Genomic DNA, 19,799 nt, shown 5'->3' on the forward strand with positions numbered 1-19,799 from the left:
CCCCCTTCTTCCAAAATCTGGCTCTAAGAGGAATAAGTAGACATCTCAGTTTGAATGTAGGGTCTCCTGTTTCCCATGTTCTCCACCCTTGCAGGCTTTCTCTGACCTTGAGAAATAATTCATTTGCATGGTTTCTGGGTCCTCTGCTTTCACAGTGTTTATTGTCAATTCTCAGCACGACAGGGCGGATGTCCAATGTTCTGCTAAATTCAGAGCTTCAGTAGATATTACTGAGTCTTAACCTTGAGCTTCTTGTGTTAATTAAATTCCTCCCTTCCTCCACTTCCTCCCTGTTCTCCTATGCTTGTTTTCTCTCAAGGGGCTTCTACTTCCTCTTCTAGTCTCATGAAGATCTCTCTTTACTTTTTATTCCAGGTTTTTTCTATCCTTGGCTTATAATAAAACTTTATGTATATATCTCCATTTTTCTTTTCATATATTTTCCTGTTTTTATTTAGATATCTTTTTTTTTTCACTTCTGTAAGAAAGTCTGGACTTTAAGTCTATTTTTCTCCAGGCAGACTCAAAAAGTCAGTTTTGAAGACTCAAAGCTGATTAATGACTTCTCTGTTAAATGCTAAGTTTTACAGGCTGAATCAATGGGTGAGTGACCATTAGGGCAATGATATTTACAAGAAATGAGAATGTATTGGTGGATAAATTTTAAGGCAAATGAAAAGAAAGACCCGCAAGTAGCTGGGTTCTTTTCCCTGAGAAGTGTTTATGAAAAATAAGCAAAATACAAGAAAACAAGTTGGGGACACAGATTGATTTTAATTATAAAAGAAAACATTTCACGGTATGTTATGGGCTTGTATACATCCAGATTAAGTCTCTTTAATTAGCTTCCATAAGCATAGCTACCATCTCTATCACTTTCCATCTCTATCGCTTTGCTGCAAGTGCTTTTTTTCAAGATTCACTGAATACCTTCTCATAGCTTCATCCATTGATTTCTCCTCTCTCATCTGATTCTACAATCCAACATCATTTAAAATAGCCTCTCTCTCTCTCTAAAAATATGTACTTTACTTGATTTCTAGGACTCTACTATCCTGTTTCCTTCCTACTTACTGGTAGTTTTTGTCACCTTTATTTTATCCCCCTCTTCTTCATGTTTGCCTTTGTTCCTGACCTTTTCTATCTACAGCCCTCTCTTGGTAAATCCATCTAATCCAATGGCTTTAAATATCATCTATGTTTTGCCTATGGTCTTTCCATTGAAATACAAATTCTTATATTAACCAACTACTTGAAATTTTCAGTGTGAATTCTACTAGGCATCTCAAAATTAACATAACAACTTCAACCCATTCCAAAATCTATACCTCCCCAGTCTTTTCCATCTTAGTAAATAGGGCTACCATCCACCCACTTGATCTTTTAAAACCTGGATATCATCTGTGATTCCATTCATTTCCTCATCCCCTACATATGATTAGTCAGTAAAACTTCTCTACCTTACCTCCAAAATATGTCCTGTATCAGTCCATGTCTCTGCATCTTAACTACTACTACTTAAATAGTTTCAATCATTATCTTTCCTGAAATACTGTAAGAGTGCCTAAGTAGTCTTACTATCTCTATTCTCTCCTGCTTCAAACACTCCAGTAGTTTCCCATTAAATTCAGAATAAAGCTCAAACTTCCTACCTTGGTTTTCAATGCCTACATTATCTAGACCCTACCTATTTTCCACTCTAATTCTGTATTTTTTCATATTTCTTATATAATTTAGCCAAACTAGCATGCATTTTTGTTTGTTTTTTGTCTTTTTGTTTCTCATATGCACCAAAATTGATTGATTGATATTTTTGCCAAAGCATTATGCTGTTTCCTCTGCTTGGAATGTTCCTCTGCATTATGGATGACTAAACATTCTCATCATTCACTATTTTAGGCTAAATGTTATCTCTTCATAGAAGCCTTCCCTGGTTACCATATCCTATGTTATCTACTTCCCCAACAAGTGTCCTGTCAGTCTCCTAACCCTTAACCCTATTTATTTATCTTCATATATAGCATCTTTATCTAAAACTCCGTATTTATTCATTTATTTATTAATTGTATTCACAGTAAGAATTTAAGCTGCAAATAGGCAGTGAGCCTTATTTTTTTTTATCATTCCTGTATTGACAGTTCCAAAAACAGCACATGGAATATACTTGGTTGGTTATGAATATGGTTTCTTTAAAAACCTGCAGGTTCATATGACACTAATGGACTTTCTGACATCTGTTTTTCCAAGCAGTTCTACTCCCACAAAATGAACAAAAACAAAGCACATTAAAAGGGAGTTATGAGCCACAAAAGGGAACCATGCATTCTAAGTGGAAGTCTCAAAAAGATACATTTTTTTTTTCATTTCTGTCTGGGGAATTTAAGAGCAAACTGTGTTAATGGGTCTTAGGTCTCTTTTAGTAAGGGCTTAAAGAAACATAGTCTTACCCTTCTTGAATCTTAATGATTCTTATAACAGAATCATAAAGCTAATGCCATGTTTCAGGGTCACCTCTGTTTATACTCCTGGATTAAAAGAATTCACTTTTGAAATTATGTTAGTAAAGCATGCCATGATTCAGAACCTTGAATTTTAAAACAAAATAATGTAAGTATAATTAATACACAGGGTTATATTAGTTCCAAATATACAATATGACTTAAAAATTCTATATATTTCTCATTACTCATCAAGATAAGTGTACTCTTAATCCCCCTCACTTATTTTGCCCATATCCCCCACTTCCTCTCTGAAAACTACCAGCTTATTCTCTATATTTAAGGGTCTGTTTTGTCGATTTTTATCTGTTTCTTTTTTAAATTCCACATATGAGTGAAACATACAGTATTTGTGTTTCTCTGATTGACTTATTTCATTTAACATTATGTGCTCTAGATCCATCCTTGTTATTACAAATGGGAAGAATTCATTTATTTTTTATGGCTGAGTACTATTCCATTGTACAGATATACCAGGTCTTTTTTATTCATTCATCAATCAAAGGACACTTGGGATGGTACCATATCTTCAATAATGTAAACAATGCTGCAATAAACATTGAGGTACATATATCCCTTAAATTAGTGTTTTTGTTTTCCTTGGTGGATTATGGTAATTATATTTTTAATTTTTTGAGAAATATCACTATTGTTTTCCATGGTGGTTGCAACAATTCACATTCCCACACACAGAGCACAAGGATTCCTTTTTCTCCATATCATCACTTCACCATTTTTCGTTATTTCTTATCCTTTTATTTTAGCCGTTCTGGCAGGTGTGCAACGATATCTCACTATTGATTTACATTTCCCCTATGATTAGTGATGTTGAGCATGGTTATATGTTTCTTTTTACCATCTATAAGTTGTGCTTGGAAAATGTCTGTGTATGTCTTCTGCCCATTTTTAATTGCATTTTTTATGTTGAGTTGTATAAGTTGTTTACATATTTTGCATATTAATGCCTTTTCAGATATAAGATTTGAAATATCTTCCTTCATTTGGCAGGGTATATTTTTTTTAAAGATTTTATTTATTTATTTGACAGACAGAGATCACAAGTAGGCAGAGAGAGAGGAGGAAGCAGGCTCCCTGCTGAGCCGAGAGCCTGATGCAGGGTTCGATCCCAGGACACTGAGATCATGACCTGAGCTGAAGGCAGAGGCTTTAACCCACTGAGCCACCCAGGCATCCCTGGCAGGGTATATTTTTTGTTGATGTTTCCCTTCATTGTGTAAAAGTTTTGCATTTTGTTATAGTACCAGTAATTTATTTCTTTTAATTTTTTTTATTATGTTATGTCAGTCACATAATGTAGTCTAGTGCTCCATGTAGATGTAGTGCTCCATGTTTCATTGTTTGCATATGACACCCAGATCTCCATGCAATACATACCCTCTTTAATACCTATCACTGGGCTAGCCCAGCCCCCCATACCCCCTCCCCTCTAAAACCCTCAGTTTGTTTCCTGGAGTCCATAATCTCTTATGATTCCTCTACCCCTCTGATTCCGCACCCTTCATTTTTCCCTTCTTTCTCCTAATGTCCTCCATGCTATTCCTTATGTTCCACAAATCGGTGAAACCATAAGATAATTGTATTTCTCTGCTTGACTTATTTCACTTAACCTAATATACTCCAGTTTAATCCTTGTGACACAAATTGTGGGTATTCATCCTTTCTGATGACTAAGTAACAGTCCATTGTATATATGGACCACATCTTCTTTATCCATTCATCTGTTGAAGAGCATCTTGACTCCATCCACAGTTTGGCTATTGTGGATACCGGTGCTATGAACACTTGGGTGCATGTGCCCCTTCTTTTCACTATATCTGTATCATTGGGGTAAATATTCAGTAGTCTAATTGCTGGGTCATAGGGTTGCCCTATTTTTAATTATTTGAGGAACCTCCACATTGTTTTCCCAAGAGGCTGCACCAACTTTCATTCTTACCAACAGTGTAAGAAGGTTTCCCTTTCTCCACAACCTCTCCAACATGTATTATTTCTTGCCTTGTTCATTTTTGTCATTCTAACTGTGTAAGGTGATATCTCAATATGGTTTTGATTTGAATTTCCCTGATGGCTAATGATGTCGAATATTTTTTCATGTGTCTGTTAGCCATTTGTACGTCTTCTTTGGAGAAGTGTCTGGTCATGTCTTCTGCCCATTTTTTTTTACTTGATTATTTGTTTTTGGGGAGTTGAGTTTGAGAAGTTCTTTACAGATCTTGGATACCAGCCCTTTATCTGTAATGGCATTTGCAAATATCTTCTCTCATTTCATGGGTTACCTCTTTGCTTTGTTGACTGTTTCCTTTGCTGTGCAGAAGCTTTTGATATGTTTGATGTCCCAAAAGTTCATTTTTGCTTCTATTGTCCTTGACCTTTGGAGACATGTCTTGAAAGAAGTTATCTTGGCTGATGTCGAAGAGGTTACTGCCTATGTTCTCCTCCAGGATTTTGATGGATTCCTGTCTCATGCTGAGGTCTTTCATCCATTTACACTTTATCTTTGTGTATGGTACAAAGAAATGGTCCATTTTCATTCTTCCATATGTTGCTGTCCAATTTTCCCAGCACTATTTATTGAAGAGACTATCTTTTTTTCAATTGGATATTTTTTTCCTGATTTGTCAATGATTAATGACCGTAAAGTTGAGGGTCCAGTTGTGGAGTTTCTATTCTGTTCCATTGGTCTATGTTTTTGTTTTTTGTCAATACCATGCTGTCGTGGTGATCACAGCTTTATAATACAGCTTGAATTCAGGAAATGCAATGGCCCCAGCTCTGTTTTTCCTTTTCATCATTCCCTTGGCAATTCAAGGTCTTTTCTGGTTCCATACAAATTTTAGGATTTTTTTCTTCCAGCTCTTTGAAAAATTGCCAATGATATTTTAATAGGGATGGCATTGAAAGTGCAAATTGCTCTGGGCAGGAGAGACATTTTCACAATGTTTATTCTTCCAATCCTTGAGCATGGAATGTCTTTCTATCTCTTTGTGACTTCCGCAATTTCTTTCATATGTATTCTGTAGTTTCTAGAGTATAGCACCTTTACCTCTTTAGTTAGGTTTATTCCTAAGTGTCTTGTGGTTTTTGTTGCTGTTGCGAATGGAATTGAATCTCTAATTTCCCTTTCTATATTTTCATTGTTAATGTATAAGAAAGCAACTGATTTCTGTGCATTGATTTTGTATCCTGCCACATGGCTAAGTTGTTGCATGAGTTCTAGTAATTTGAGGGTGGAGTTTCTTGGGTTTTCCACATGAAGTATCATGTAATCTGTGAAGAGAAGTATTTGACTTATTTGCAAATCTGGATGCCTTTTTTTTTCTTTTTGTTGTCTGATTGTCAATGCTAGGACTTCTAACACTGTGTTGAACAGTAGTGGTGAGAGTGGGCATTACTGTCATGTTCATGATCTTAGGAGAAATGCTCTTGGCTTTTCCCCATCGATAATGATATTCACTGTGAACTTTTCATAGATGGCTTTTATGATATTGAGGAATGTTACCTGTCAGATTTTTGTGGAAAAACCTGCTGTAAACCTTATTTGTCTTCTTTTGTAGGATAGGGATTTCTTTTCCCTTGCTGCTTTCAGGATTCTTTCCTCATCTCTATATTTCCAAAGCTTTACTACAATATATCTTGGTGTTTGGGCATTCTTTTTGTTGAATTTAATGGGAGTTCTCTGTGCCTTCTGGATTTGGATGTCTGTTTCCTTCCCAAGAGTAAGGAAGTTTTTAGCTATTATTTCCTTAAATAAAACCACTGCCTCCTTTCACCTCTCTTCTTCTGAGTCTCCTACAATACAAATGTTACTTTATGGTATTGCTGAGTTCCCTAAGTCTATCTTCTTTTTTTTAATTTTTTAAAAAAATTTTTTATAAACATATAGTGAATTATTAGCCCCAGGGGTACAGGTCTGTGAATCACCAGGTTTACACACTCCACAGCACTCACCATAGCACATACCCTCCCCAATGTCCATAACACTGTCTCCCCATCCCCTCAGTTTGTTTTGTGACATTAAGAGTCTCTTTTGGTTTGTCACCCTCCTGATCCCATCTTGTTTCATTTATTCTTCTCCTCCCCCACCTAAACCCCCCCATTGCATCTCCCCTCCCTCATATCAGGGAGATCATATGATAGTTGTCTTTCTCTGATTGACTTATTTTGCTAAGCAAAATACCCTCTAGTTCCATCCACGTTGTCACAAATGGCAAGATTTCATTTCTTTTGATGGCTGCATAGTGTTCCATTGTATATATATACCACTTCTTCTTTATCCATTCATCTGTTGATTGACATCTAAGTTCTTTCCATAATTTGGCTATTGTGGACATTACTGCTATAAACATTTGGGTGCACATGCCCCTTAGGATCACTACGTTTGTATCTTTTGGGTAAACACCCAGTAGTGCAATTGCTGGGTCATAACGTAGCTCTATTTTCACCTTTTTGAGGAACCTCCTTGCTGTTTTCCAGAGTGGTTGCACTAGTTTGCATTCTCACCAACAGCGTAGGAGGGTTCCACTTTCTCCACACCCTCACCAGCATCTGTCATTTCCTGACTTGTTAATTTTAGCCATTCTGACTGGTGTGAGGTTGTATCTCATTGTGGTTTTGATTTGTATTTCCCTGATGCCCAGTGATGTGGAGCATTTTTGCATGTGTCTGTTGGCCAGCTGGATGTCTTCTTTGCAGAAATCTCTATTCATGTCCTCTGCCCATTTCTTGATTGGATTATTTGTTCTTTGGGTGTTGAGTTTGCTAAGTTCTTTATAGATTTTGGATACTAGCCCTTTATCTGATGTCATTTGCAAATATCTTCTCCCATTCTGTCAGTTGTCTTTTGGTTTTGTTAACTGTTTCCTTTGCTGTGCAAAAGCTTTTGATCTTGATGAAGTCCCGAGTTCATTTTTGCCCTTGCTTCCCTTGCCTTTGGCATTGTTTCTAGGAAGAAGTTGCTGTAGCTGAGGTCAAAGAGGCTGCTCCCTGTGTTCTCCTCAAGGATTTTGATGGATTCCTTTCTCACATTGAGGTCCTTCATCCATTTGGAGTCTATTTTCGTATGTGGTGTAAGGAAATGGTCCAATTTCACTTTTCTGCATGTGGCCATCCAATTTTCCCAACACCATTTGTTGAAGAGGCTGTCTTTTTTCCATTGGATATTCTTTCCTGCTTTGTCGAAGATTAGTTGACCATAGAGTTGAGGGTCTATTTCCGGGCTCTCTATTCTGTTCCATTGATCTATGTGTCTGTTTTTGTGCCACTACCATACTGTCTCGATGATGACAGCTTTTTTTTCTTGAGGTTCACAATTGTGAATTGTGATGCCACCAACTTTGGCTTTATTTTTCAATATTCCTTTGGCTATTCGAGGGCTTTTCTGGTTCCATATACATTTAAGATTATTTTTTCCATTTCTTTGAAAAAATGGGTGGGATTTTGATAGGGATTGCATTAAATGTATAGATAGCTTTAGGTAGCATAGACATTTTCACAATATTTGTTCTTCTGATCCATGAGCATGGAACATTTTTCCATTTCTTTGTGTCTTCCTCAATTTCTTTCATGAGTACATTATAGTTTCCTGAGTATAGATTCTTTGCCTCTTTTGTTAGGTTTATTCCTAGGTATCTTATGGTTTGGAGTGCAGTTGTAATTGGGATTGACTCCTTAATTGCTTTTTCTTCTGTCTTGTTGTTGGTGTAAAGAAATGCAACTGATTTCTGTGCATTGATTTTATATCCTGACACATTACTGTATTCCTGTACAAGTTCTAGCAGATTTGGAGTGGAGTCTTTTGGGTTTTCTACATACAGTATCATATCATCTGCGAAGAGTGATAGTTTGACTTCTTCTTTGCCAATTTGGATGCTTTTAATTTCTTTTCTTTGCTGTTGAGGCTAGGACTTCCAGTACTATGTTGAATAGCAGTGGTGATAATAGACATCCCTGCCATGTTCCTGACCTTAGTGGAAAAGCTCTCAGTTTTTCTCCATTGAGAATGATATTTGCAGTGGGTTTTTCATAGATGGCTTTGATAATATTGAGGTATGTGCCCTCTATCTCTACACTTTGCAGAGTTTTGATCAGGAAGGGATGCTGTACTTTGTCAAATACTTTTTCAGCATCTATGGTTCTTGTTCTTTCTTTTATTAATGTATTGTATCACATTGATTGATTTGCAGATGTTGAACCAACCTTGCAGCCCTGGAATAAATCTCACTTGGTCGTGGTGAATAATCCTTTTAATGTACCGTTGAATCCTACTGGCTAGTATTTTGGTGAGAATTTTCGCATCTATATTCATCAAGGATATTGGTCTGTAATTCTCCTTCTTGATGGGGTCTTTGTCTGGTTTTGGGATCAAGGTGATGCTGGCCTCATAAAATGAATTTGGAAGTTTTCCTTCCATTTCTATTTTTTGGAACAGTTTCAGGAGAATAGGAATTAGTTCTTCTTTTTTTTTTTTTTAAGATTTTATTCATTTGACAGACAGAGATCACAAGTAGGCAGAGGAGCAGGCAGAGACAGAGAGGAGGAAGCAGGCTCCCTGCTGAGCAGAGAGCCCAATGCAGGCCTCGATCCCAGAACCCTGGGATCATGACCTGAGCTGAAGGCAGATGCTTTAACCCACTGAGCCAGCCAGGCACCCCAGAATTAGTTCTTCTTTAAATGTTTAGTAGAATTCCTCAGGGAAGCCATCTGGCCCTGGGCTTTTGTTTGCTTGGAGATTGTTGATGACTCTTTCAATCTCCTTACTGGTTATGGGTCTGTTCAGGTTTTCTGTTTCTTCCTGGTTCAGTTTTGGCAGGTTATATGTCTGTAGGAATGCATCCATTTCTTTGAGATTGTCAAGTTTCCTGGCGAATTGTTGCTCATAATATGTTCTTATAATTGTTTGTATTTCTATGGTGTTGGTTGTGATCTCTCCTCTTTCATTCATGATTTTATTTATTTGGGTCCTTTCTCTTTTCTTTTTGATAAGTTTGGCCAGGAGTTTATCAATCTTATTAATTCTTTCAAAGAACCATTTCCTAGTTTTGTTGATTTGTTCTATTGTTTTTTTTGGTTTCTATTTCATTGATTTCTGCTCCGATCTTTCTTATTTCTCTTCTCCCGCTGGGTTTAGGCTTTCTTTGTTGTTCTTTCTCCAACTCCTTCAGGTGTAGGTTTAGGTTGTGTATTTGAGATCTATCTTGTTTCTTGAGAAAGCCTTGTATTGCTATATATTTTCCTCTCAGGATTGCGTTTGCTGTGTCCCAGAGATTTTGAACCATAGTGTTTTCATTATCATTTGTTTCCATGTTTTTTTTTTTAATTCTTCTTTAATTTCCTGGTTGACCCATTCATTCTTTAGAAGGATGCTGTTTAGTCTCCATGTATTTGGGTTCTTTCCAAATTTCCTCTTGTGATTGAGTTCTAGTTTCAAAGCATTGTGGTCTGAAAATATGCAGGGAATGATCCCAATCTTTTGATACTGGTTGATACCTGATTTATGATGCAGGATGTGATCTATTCTAGAGAATGTTCCATGTGCACTAGAGAAGAATGTGTGTTCTGTTGTTTGGGATAGAATATTCTGAATATATCTGTGATGTCCGTCTGGTCCAGTGTGTCATTTAAGGCCTTTATTTCCTTATTGATCTTTTGGTTGGATGATCTGTCCATTTCAGTGAGGGGAGAGTTAAAGTCCCCTACTATTATTGTATTATTGTTGATGAGTTTCTTTGATTTTGTTATTAATTAGTTTATATAGTTGGCTGCTCCCATGTTAAGGGCTAAGATATTTAAAATTGTTAGATCTTCTTTTGGACAGACCCTTTGAGTATGATATAATGTCCTTCCTCATCTCTTATTCTAGTCTTTGGCTTAAAATCTAATTGATCTGATATAAAGATTGCCACCCCAGCTTTCTCTGGATGTCCATTAGCATGGTAAATTGTTTTCCACCCCCTCACTTTAAATCTGGAAGTCTTTGGGTCTAAAATGAGTTTCTTGTAGGCAGCATATTGATTTTTTTTTAATCCATTCTGAAACCTGTGTCTTTTTATTGGGGCATTTAGTCCATTTACATTCAGGGTAACTATTGAGAGATATGAATTTAGTGCCATTGTATTGTCTGTAAGTTGGCAGTTACTGTATATTGTCTCTGTTCCTTTCTGATCTTCTACTTTTAGGGTCTCTCTTTGCTTAGAGGACCCTTTTCAATATTTCCTGTAGAGCTGGTTTGGTAATTGCAAATTCTTTCAGTTTTTATTTGTCCTGGAAGCTTTTTATCTCTCCTTCTATTTTCAATGATAACCTAGCTAGATATAGTATTCTTGACTGCATGTTTTTTTTCATTTAGTGCTCTGAATATATCATGCCAGTTTTTTCTGGACTGTCAGGTCTCTGTGGGTAAGTCTGCTGCCAATCTAATATTTTTACCATTGTATGCTACAAACTTCTTTTTCCCGGGCTGCTTTCAGGATTTTCTCTTTGTCACTAAGACTTGTAAATTTTACTACTAGGTGACGGGGTGTGGACCTATTATTGATTTTGAGGGAGGTTCTCTCCACTTCCTGAATTTTGATGCTTGTTTCCTTTGCCATATTCAGGAAATTCTCTACAATAATTCTCTCCAATATACCTTCTGCTCCCCTCTCTCTTTCTTCTTCTTCTGGAATCCCAATTATTCTAATGTTCTTTCATCTTATGGTATCACTTATCTCTCGAATTCTACCCTCGTGGTCCTGTAGTTGTTTGTTTCTCTTTTGCTCAGCTTCTTTATTCTCTGTCATTTGGTCTTCTATATCACTAATTCTTTCTTCTACCTCATTTATCCTAGCAGTAAGAGCCTCCATTTTTTATTGAATCTCATTAATAGCTTTTTTTTTTTTTCAACTTGGTTAGATTTTAGTTCCTTTATTTCTCCAGAAAGGGCTTTCATTTCTCCAGACAGTGTTTCTCTAATATCTTCCATGCCTTTTTCAAGCCCAGCTTGAACCTTGAGAATCATTCTGAACTCTAGATCTGACATATTACCAATGTCTGTATTGATTAAGTCCTTAGCCTTCAGTACTGCCTCTTGTTCTTCTTTTTTGTGGTGAGTTTTTCTGCCTTTTCATTTTGTCCAGATAACAATATATGAAGGAGCAAATGAAATACTAAAAGTGTGGCAAAGACCCCAGGAAAATGTGCTTTAACCAAATCAGAAGAGATCCCAAATCGTGGGGGGAGAAAGGGGGTAAAAAGAAGTTCATAAACAGGGGCGCCTAGTTGGCTCAGTGGGTTAAAGCCTCTGCCTTCAGCTCCGGTCGTGATCTCAGGGTCCTGGGATTGAGCCCCACATCGAGCCCCACATTGGGCTCTCTGCTCAGCAGGGACCCTGCTTCCCTCTCTCCCTGCCTCTCTGCCTACTTGTGATCTCTCTCTGTCAAATATATAAAATCTTTAAAAAAAAAGAAGAAGTTCAGAAACAAAAAATTTAAAAAAGAAAACAAATAAAGGAAAAATATAAAAAAGAAATATATATATATATATATATATATATATATATATATATATATAAATATTAGACTGGTGACTAGAACATGGTCACCCACTTAATTTTGGAAGCATTTGGTCTCTTAGAAGAAACTACCTCCCAAAATTTTAAAGAATGAAAAACATATAAGGGTAAACACAATGAAGGGATGGAATATGACTATAAAGATGAAAAAAAATTTTTTTAATTTCTAACAAAGGAGTTGATAAGGTAAGTTGGTTGGGAGAATAAAGAAAAAGAAAGTGGAGAGAATTTGCTCGGGCTGGAGACTAGATCAAGCCCAGTGCTAGATTTAGGGTGTATTTTGATCTATTAGAAGAAGTTGTACCTCAATTATTTTAGAAGAAAAAACCTTATGTGTATACAAAAAATAAAGTTAGATACATTGAAGGATAAAATATGACTATAATAATGAAGGTTCAACAAAGTTTTTTCTTTAATGAAAGATATTAAGATAAACTAGTTTAAAGACTTTAAAACGGGAAAGGGTAAAATCTTTAAAAAACTAGCAGAAGAAAAAAAAATTAAAAAAATTAGTTAACTTTGCAAGACTAAAGATTCATGGGGAGAAAGCCATGAATTCCATGCTTTGCTTTCTCCTCCTCTGAAATTCTGCTGCTTTCCTTGGTAAGTGAACTTGGGCTTGGCTGGATTTCTTTTAGATCTTCTGGGAGAGGGGCCTGTTGTAGTGATTCTCAAGTGTCTTTGCCCCAGGCGGAATGGCACTGCCTTTACCAGGGGCCAGGTTAAGTAATCCCCTCGGATTCGCTTTCAGGAGCTTTTGTTCCCGAGTTCTGGAGGATGGAATTGAAAATGGTGGCCTCCCAATCTCCGGCCCAGAGATGCTGAGAGCTCGGGGCCCCTATCTTCAGTGCCCCCTCAGGGAAAAGCATTCAATCACTCCCGTCTCCCTGGCCTCCAGCCGCACTCCGATCTCACCCAGCCTGTGACCAAGCATCTCTGTCTCTGGCACACAGCTCTGCCTGGAGTCTCCAAACCCCGCAGATCCCTGAGCTCTTCCAGGTTGGGGTCTTCCTGGATCTTGTGGGAACTCCACTCACAGAGCCCCGGCCTGTGCCATGGATTATGGTTCAAGGTAACCCCGAGTTGAGAGCTCACTCCTTGGCTCTGTCTCTGTAGCCAGCTTCCCCGCTGTAATACCTGAGAGCTCTGTGACACTCAGACACCGCCGATCCTTCTGTGACCCTGCGGGACCTGAGGCCACGCTGTTCCCACATGGGCTTCATCCCGGTTTAGCCTCTGGAGCGATGTCCCTCAGTGGAGCAGACTTTTAAAAGTCCTGATTCTGTGCTCCGTTGTTCAGCTGCTTGCCAGGAGCCAGCCCCTCTCCCCGCAGCCTATCTTCCCATCGCTTTGGATTCACTTCTCCGCAGGTCCTACCTTTCAGAAAATGGTTGATTTTCTGTTTCTAGAATTGTTGCTCTTCTTCTCTTTGCTCTCCTGTTGGATTTGTAGGTGTTTGGAATGGTTTGATAAGTTATCTAACTGATTTCCTGCTACCTGATGTCGTCTCAGCCTGCTACTTCTCCACCATCTTGACTCCTCCCCCCTTAGTCTGTCTTCTTGATCCAATATTTTTCTTTCCCTCTTCTCTTAAGCTTTATTTTCAGTAATTTTATTTTCTATATCACTGACTTATTCTTCTGTTTCATTCATCCTCATTGTTATTGTATTCAGTCGGGGTTGCATCTTGATTATAGCATTTTTTATTTTAGTTTGACTAGTTTTTTTGTTCTTTTATCCCTGCAGGAAGGGATTCTCTCATGTCTTCTTTCTTCAAGCCCAGAATGTATCCTTATGACTATTGTTTAAAATCTGGTTTAGGGATATTGCTTATATCTGTTTTGATTAGATTCCTGGCCAGGATCTCTTCATGTTATTTCTTTTGGGGCAAATTCCCCTGTCTTGGCATTTTTTTCCAGGTCACTGTGTGAGTGAGTGTGTGTGTGTCTGTGTGTGTGTGTGTGTGTGTGTGTGTGTGTGTGTTAGGAAAAGTTTTTAAATTTCCTACTCCTGTGCATAATAGCTATATTAAGAAGACATAATATGGTATCCAGGACCTGGCATTTCATGAAGTCTTTCAGAGTGTGCACTCTATTGTTTTGTTTTGGCTTCTCTCTTCTGCAGTTTTTCCTTGATAGCTGTGGGGAGTGTTTGGACCTTGTCCACTGTGTGGTGTTTTAAGTAGGTTTTCTTTTGTCTGCTTGTTAAAATAAGCCTGAGTCTATTTCTATTAGAGCTGAAGCTTTGCAGTACTCTATGATCAGTAGACTTGGTGCATGTGGGGATTTGTGCTGGTCTTCCAGGGCAGGAGCCTACTGCTCAGGCTGACTTGTCCTAGTAAAGATCCACCTGCAGGGAAAAGTGAGGTGGGGCTAGTTAAATGGCTACGGTCTCCACTAGGGGGCATAGTATTGCCCACTGAAGTCGTGCTGATGGATGCGGCATGGGGAATTGCATCACACTCTTGTCTTGTCCCCAGAGAGGGGAGTTTAAGCCTGCAGCTGTTCAGGAAACCCTCACAGAAGATCATAAAATCTCATCCTCTTGTGTCCCAGGCTTCTGTCAGAACCCTGCTTTCATCCTGTGTCTGTGCCATCTGCCTCCCTGGTGGTGCAAAGCTCCTGTGTTTCATCTCAGGTGCACAGCTGGGTTTCAAAAACTCCAAATTTTAGGGACCTGGATCTTCTGATCTGCTGGAGGAGATCTCCCCATGTTGTTGCTAGTGCAGTTTTGTCCCAGATAAGCAGTATCATGACAGTGCCGGTGCTGGGAGTTTATGATAAGACACAGCCAGAAGCTGACTTCCAGGTTAGCTTCCTTCAGGAGATGCCTCTCCTGCTGTGCTAATAAGTGTGGTCACTCAGTGGTGCCCACCTGTCCCTTTTGATCCCTGAGAAGCAGTGCCACGTCTCCCAAATGCACTTTAAGAAGAGGAGATATTTCTCCCTCTGCAGCCCATGAGATCCTCAGACCATGCTTTCTACTTCTGGGCCTCTGCTGTCCTTCCCCACATAAGTACCACTAAACCCACCACACATGAGATGGGTGATGGCCTGCACTTTTAAAACTTCAAATTTGAGCTCCTTTACTTGTAAACACTTGTGATAATCAACTCCTCTCCTTTTCCCAGTCAATAGTTTCAAGGAAGAGTTTTTCTTGTGTAATCCCTTGCATGCTGCTTTCTCTCTCTCTCTCTCTCTTTTTCTCTGTCATCTCTTTCCATGATCAGGGATCCTTCCCCCCCAGCAGCACCTGCAATTCTTTTCTCCCCCAAGTCAATTCCCTGCAGCTTCTACCTTCCACAGTTTGGCCTTTGTTCTCCCTCAAGATGTGAAGTTTGTTCTCAGGCCACAGATCAATTTCTTGGGTGTTCAGAATGGTTGATATTTATCTAGCTGTTTTCAAGGCATGAGGCAAGCATAGGATCCCCCGACCACTCCAACATCTTGACTCCTATCCTTTCACATTCAATCTGAATGTATCTTTCAGCCTGAGGAAAATCTCTTGTAGGTAGCATAGCATATAGGTTGATTTTGCCTTTTCATCCATTCAGTCACAATATGTGTTTGGATTAGAGCATTTAGTCCATTTACATTCAAAGTAATTATTGATAGGTATGTACTTATTGCCATTGTATTACTTCCTTCAAGGCTGTTTTTGTAGTTCTTCTCTGTTCCTTCCTGCTCTAGCTTTCTTCCTCTGTGGTTTGCTGGTTTTCTTTAATGATATGCTTGGATTCTCTCTCTCTCTCTCTTTGATATATCTTACAGGTTTTTAATTTGTGGTTACCATTAGGTTGATACACAACATCTTATGAATATAGTAGTTTATATTAAGTTGATGGTTGCTTAAGCTTGAACCCATTCTAAAAACATTAATTTTTTACTTCCCCTCATGTATTATGTATATAATGTGATGCTTTACATTCTTTTATTTTATGAACCTTATGAAGACAAATATTATACATAACATTGATTTTACCGTTTTGTGCTTTAACCTCCATATTGGTTTTTATAAGTGTTTTATAACCCCCTTTGCCAGGCAGGGCTGTGGTCACATTGAACTGCAGGTGGTTCTTCCTGCATTTTTCCCTGAGAGACTTTTGTTGGTGCCTATAATTAGACCAAATTTTTGCCTCTAGTTTGACTGTGGGGCTCTCTCTTTAAGCTTCCCCTGTGAGGTTTTCTTGGTGGCCTAGCAATCAGATCAGATGTTTCCCCCAGCCCATTGCGGGGGATGCAATAGAACTAATGTGTGTGGTTACCTTCCCCTATCCTTAAGACAAGAGTCACTTTGGAATGGTGCTGATCATTATTGGGGCTTCTTCCAGAATGGGACACAATAGGCGCTACTTTGCAGGGACTCTTGCCAAGTGGGATGGGTTGGATTGTAAGTCTGCAGGACAATGCTGGGGTGGGGGTATGATCTTAGCTGCTAGGTGCCCTTCCCTACCAGGGCTGCTTGCAGGATGAGACCTTAATAGAGCCCCTTTGTAAGGACTTGGACTGAATTGGATGGTTTAGGTTGGTCAGATTTACAGAAGAACACAGGAGTGGGGTGCACAGTGTTAGCAAGCTTTGTGGGGCATATTTGCAATGGTTCCTGCAGGAGTCTGGGCATCTAGGCTGAGGGTATAGGGGAAAAGGTTGCCTGCCACCTCTTTTGTTCTTGGAGAAGTCTTCTAGTATTCCTGCCCATCTAGTGTATGTTTTGAAATTAATAAATGCGTTTCCTTCCCCTATGCCTCAGGCACATTTCAAATTGTTGCTGTTTTGCTATATCTCAGTAGGATTGTTTGTTTCTTTACAGGTAGGGACTCAGTTTCCTATTATCTTCAGGCTCTCACAGAGCTGAGCCAACTTATTTTTAAAGTATCCAGGTTTAAGCCCAACTGATTGTAACAACTTCCAAACTTAAGCCCCACTGGTTTTAAAAGTCCAATGTTTTGGAGATTCATACTCCCAGTGAAGGTTTCCCATGTCTGGGGTGCCTGATGTGGGGTCTGTTTGTCTTCCCTTTTTGTGCTTGTAATGTTTTTCTCATTTGTGGTTAGACTCACTGTGAGTTTTGTTCTCAGCTTGGTCTCTGCCTCTCTTACCATTTTCTATGAGGCCTCCTCTCTCTGATTAACAGTGGAGAATCTGTTCTGCCAGTCTTCAGGTCAGTTTCTGGGTTGATTTCACTGATGTGTTTATTACCTAGGTGTATCAGTGGGTCACAGTTAGCTTAGGTTCCTCCTACTCTTCCATATTCCTAAGCTTACCCTGAAGAGTTCTTTATACTCCATTTACTGAGGTAGAAAACTAGTGTTATGTTTAGAGTTTTGTTTTCCCATTCTATTTTTTTTCTTCTTTTTAATTTTATTTAGATACAATTGACTTATAACATTATAATAGTTTCAGATATGCAACATAATGATTCAATATTTGTATATATTAAGAAATGATCATCACAATAAATCTAGTTAACACCCACCACCATACATAATACAAAACTTTTTCTTGAGATGAAAACTTTTAAATCTACTCTCTTAGCACTGTCAAATATACTGTACAATATAATAACTATAGTTGCCATGATGAACATACATCCCTTTGACTTAATTGCTTTATAACTTGATGTTTGTAATTGTTAACTGCTTTCACCTACTTCATCCATTCCCCAGGCTCCACATAATTTACAACCACCAATCTTTCCTCTCTATCCATTCTTTTTTTTTTTAATTTTCTGCATATAAGTGAAATCAGACAGTATTTGTCTCTCTCTGGCATACTTCATTTAGCATAATTCCTTCAAGTTTCATACACAGAACAAGATTTTTTTTCTTTTTATGGCTGAATAACACTCCACTGTGTGTGGGAGGAGTGTGGGTGTGATTCTACTTTATTTGAATATAGTCAGCACAATGTTACATCAGTTTCAGGTGTACAACATAGTGATTTAACAATTTTATACATTTTTTCTATGTTCACCACTCATGTAGCTACCATCTATCACTGTACATCACTACTATACTATAACTGACTATATTCCTTATGCTGTGTCTTTTACTCCTGTGACATATTATTCTATAACTTTTGGAGTCAAATCCAAAAAATAAATAAATAAATAAATTACCAAGATTAATGTCATGGAGCTTATTGTCTATGTTTTCTTTTAAGAGTTTTATGGTTTAGACACTTATGTTTAAATCTTTAATCCATTTTGAGTTAAGGTTTGTGTATGGTATAAGATATGGTCCAGTTTCACTCTTTTGCAAGTGACAGTCTAGTTTTCCCAACTTCATTTATTGAAAACACTCTTATTTCCTCATTTAATATTCTTGGCTCCTTTGTCATAACTAAATTGACTATATGTGTCTGGGTTTATTTCTGATCTCTCTATCCTACTCCATTGATCTTGTCTGTTTTGGGACCAGTACCATACTATTATGATTACTATAGCTTTGTGGTATAGTCTAAAATCGGGTAGCATGAGACTTGCAGCTTTGTTCTTTTTCTTCTCGAGATTACTTTAACTTTTCAGGATCTTTTAAAATTTTATACAAATTCTAAGATTGTTAGCTCTATTTCTGCAAAAATGCCATTGGAATTTTTATTAAGATTGTGTTAAATCTGTAGATTGTTTTGGCTGACATGGACACATTAACAATATTAATTCTTCCAATCCATTAGCATGGAATATCTATTTATAATTTGTCTTTTTCAATTTCTTTCATCAATGTCTTATAGTTTTCCAAGCCCATGTCTTTCACCTCCTTGGTTAAATTTATACCTGAATATTTTATTATTTTTGATGCAACTGTAAGTGGAATTGATTTCTTCATTTTTGTTTCTTCTAGTTCAGTATTACTGTGTAGAAACATAATAACTTTTTGTGTATGGATTTCATATTCTGCAACTTTATAGAATGCTTTTTATTAGTTCTAACAGATTTTGGTGAAGTTAGTGTTTTTAATGTATTATACCATGTTATCTGCAAGTAGATACAGTTTTACTTCTCCCTTTCCAGAATGAGGGACATTTTTATTTGGATGAAATTTTAATTTAAATTAGCATACAGTGTTATATTAATTCCAAATGTACAATATATTTCTGCAATTCTATACATTAGTCAGTGCTCACCACAAATGTACTGACCATCTGTCACCAATTATTATTACTATCTTATTGACTATATTTCCTATGGTGCACTTTTAAAGTTTGTACCTCTTAATCTCCCTTATTATCTGATTTGAATGACTTTTATTTCCTGTTCATACCTAAATGCTCTGGCTAGGTTAGGGTTAGTTTATCTCCTTACAAGTAATGAGTATGCTCAATTATTTTATTTCTTTCTTATTTAGCCTTTTAATATTGTAGTTGCTAGGATTTACCAGTTTTGTCTTCATAGTACTCTCAAGATCCTTTGCATTTCTATTTTAACAGTGTGCCTCTTTTTTTCCTTTCTGATTTTATTTATTTGACACTTTTCTTTTTCTTGGTGGGTTTATTTAAAGGTTTATCAATTTTGTTTATCTTCTCAAAGCACTAGCTCTTAGTTTCACTGATTTTTTCTATTTATCATTTTAGTTTCTATTTCACTCATTTCTGCTTTGAGCATTGCTATTGCCTTCATTCTAGTAAATTTGGGCTTTAGTTGTTCTTTGTTTTATTTTGGTCCAATTTAGTTAATGTATGGTATATTATTAGTTCTGGAAATAGAATTTAATGATTCATCAGTTGCATATAGTA

The 19,799-nt window shown here is 37.5% G+C and overlaps 1 protein-coding gene across 2 annotated transcripts in view; it reads left to right on the forward strand.

The window, feature by feature from the left end:
• The window catches only part of CYLC1 (cylicin 1), a 105,121-nt gene that overhangs the window by 60,263 nt on the left and 25,059 nt on the right, over positions 1-19,799 (forward strand). The gene's annotated exons all lie outside the window — the stretch shown is intronic.

This window comes from Lontra canadensis, unplaced genomic scaffold (assembly GCF_010015895.1).
Source record: "Lontra canadensis isolate GAN:19392208 unplaced genomic scaffold, GSC_riverotter_1.0 scaffold114, whole genome shotgun sequence".
Classification (NCBI taxonomy): Eukaryota; Metazoa; Chordata; class Mammalia; order Carnivora; family Mustelidae; genus Lontra; species Lontra canadensis.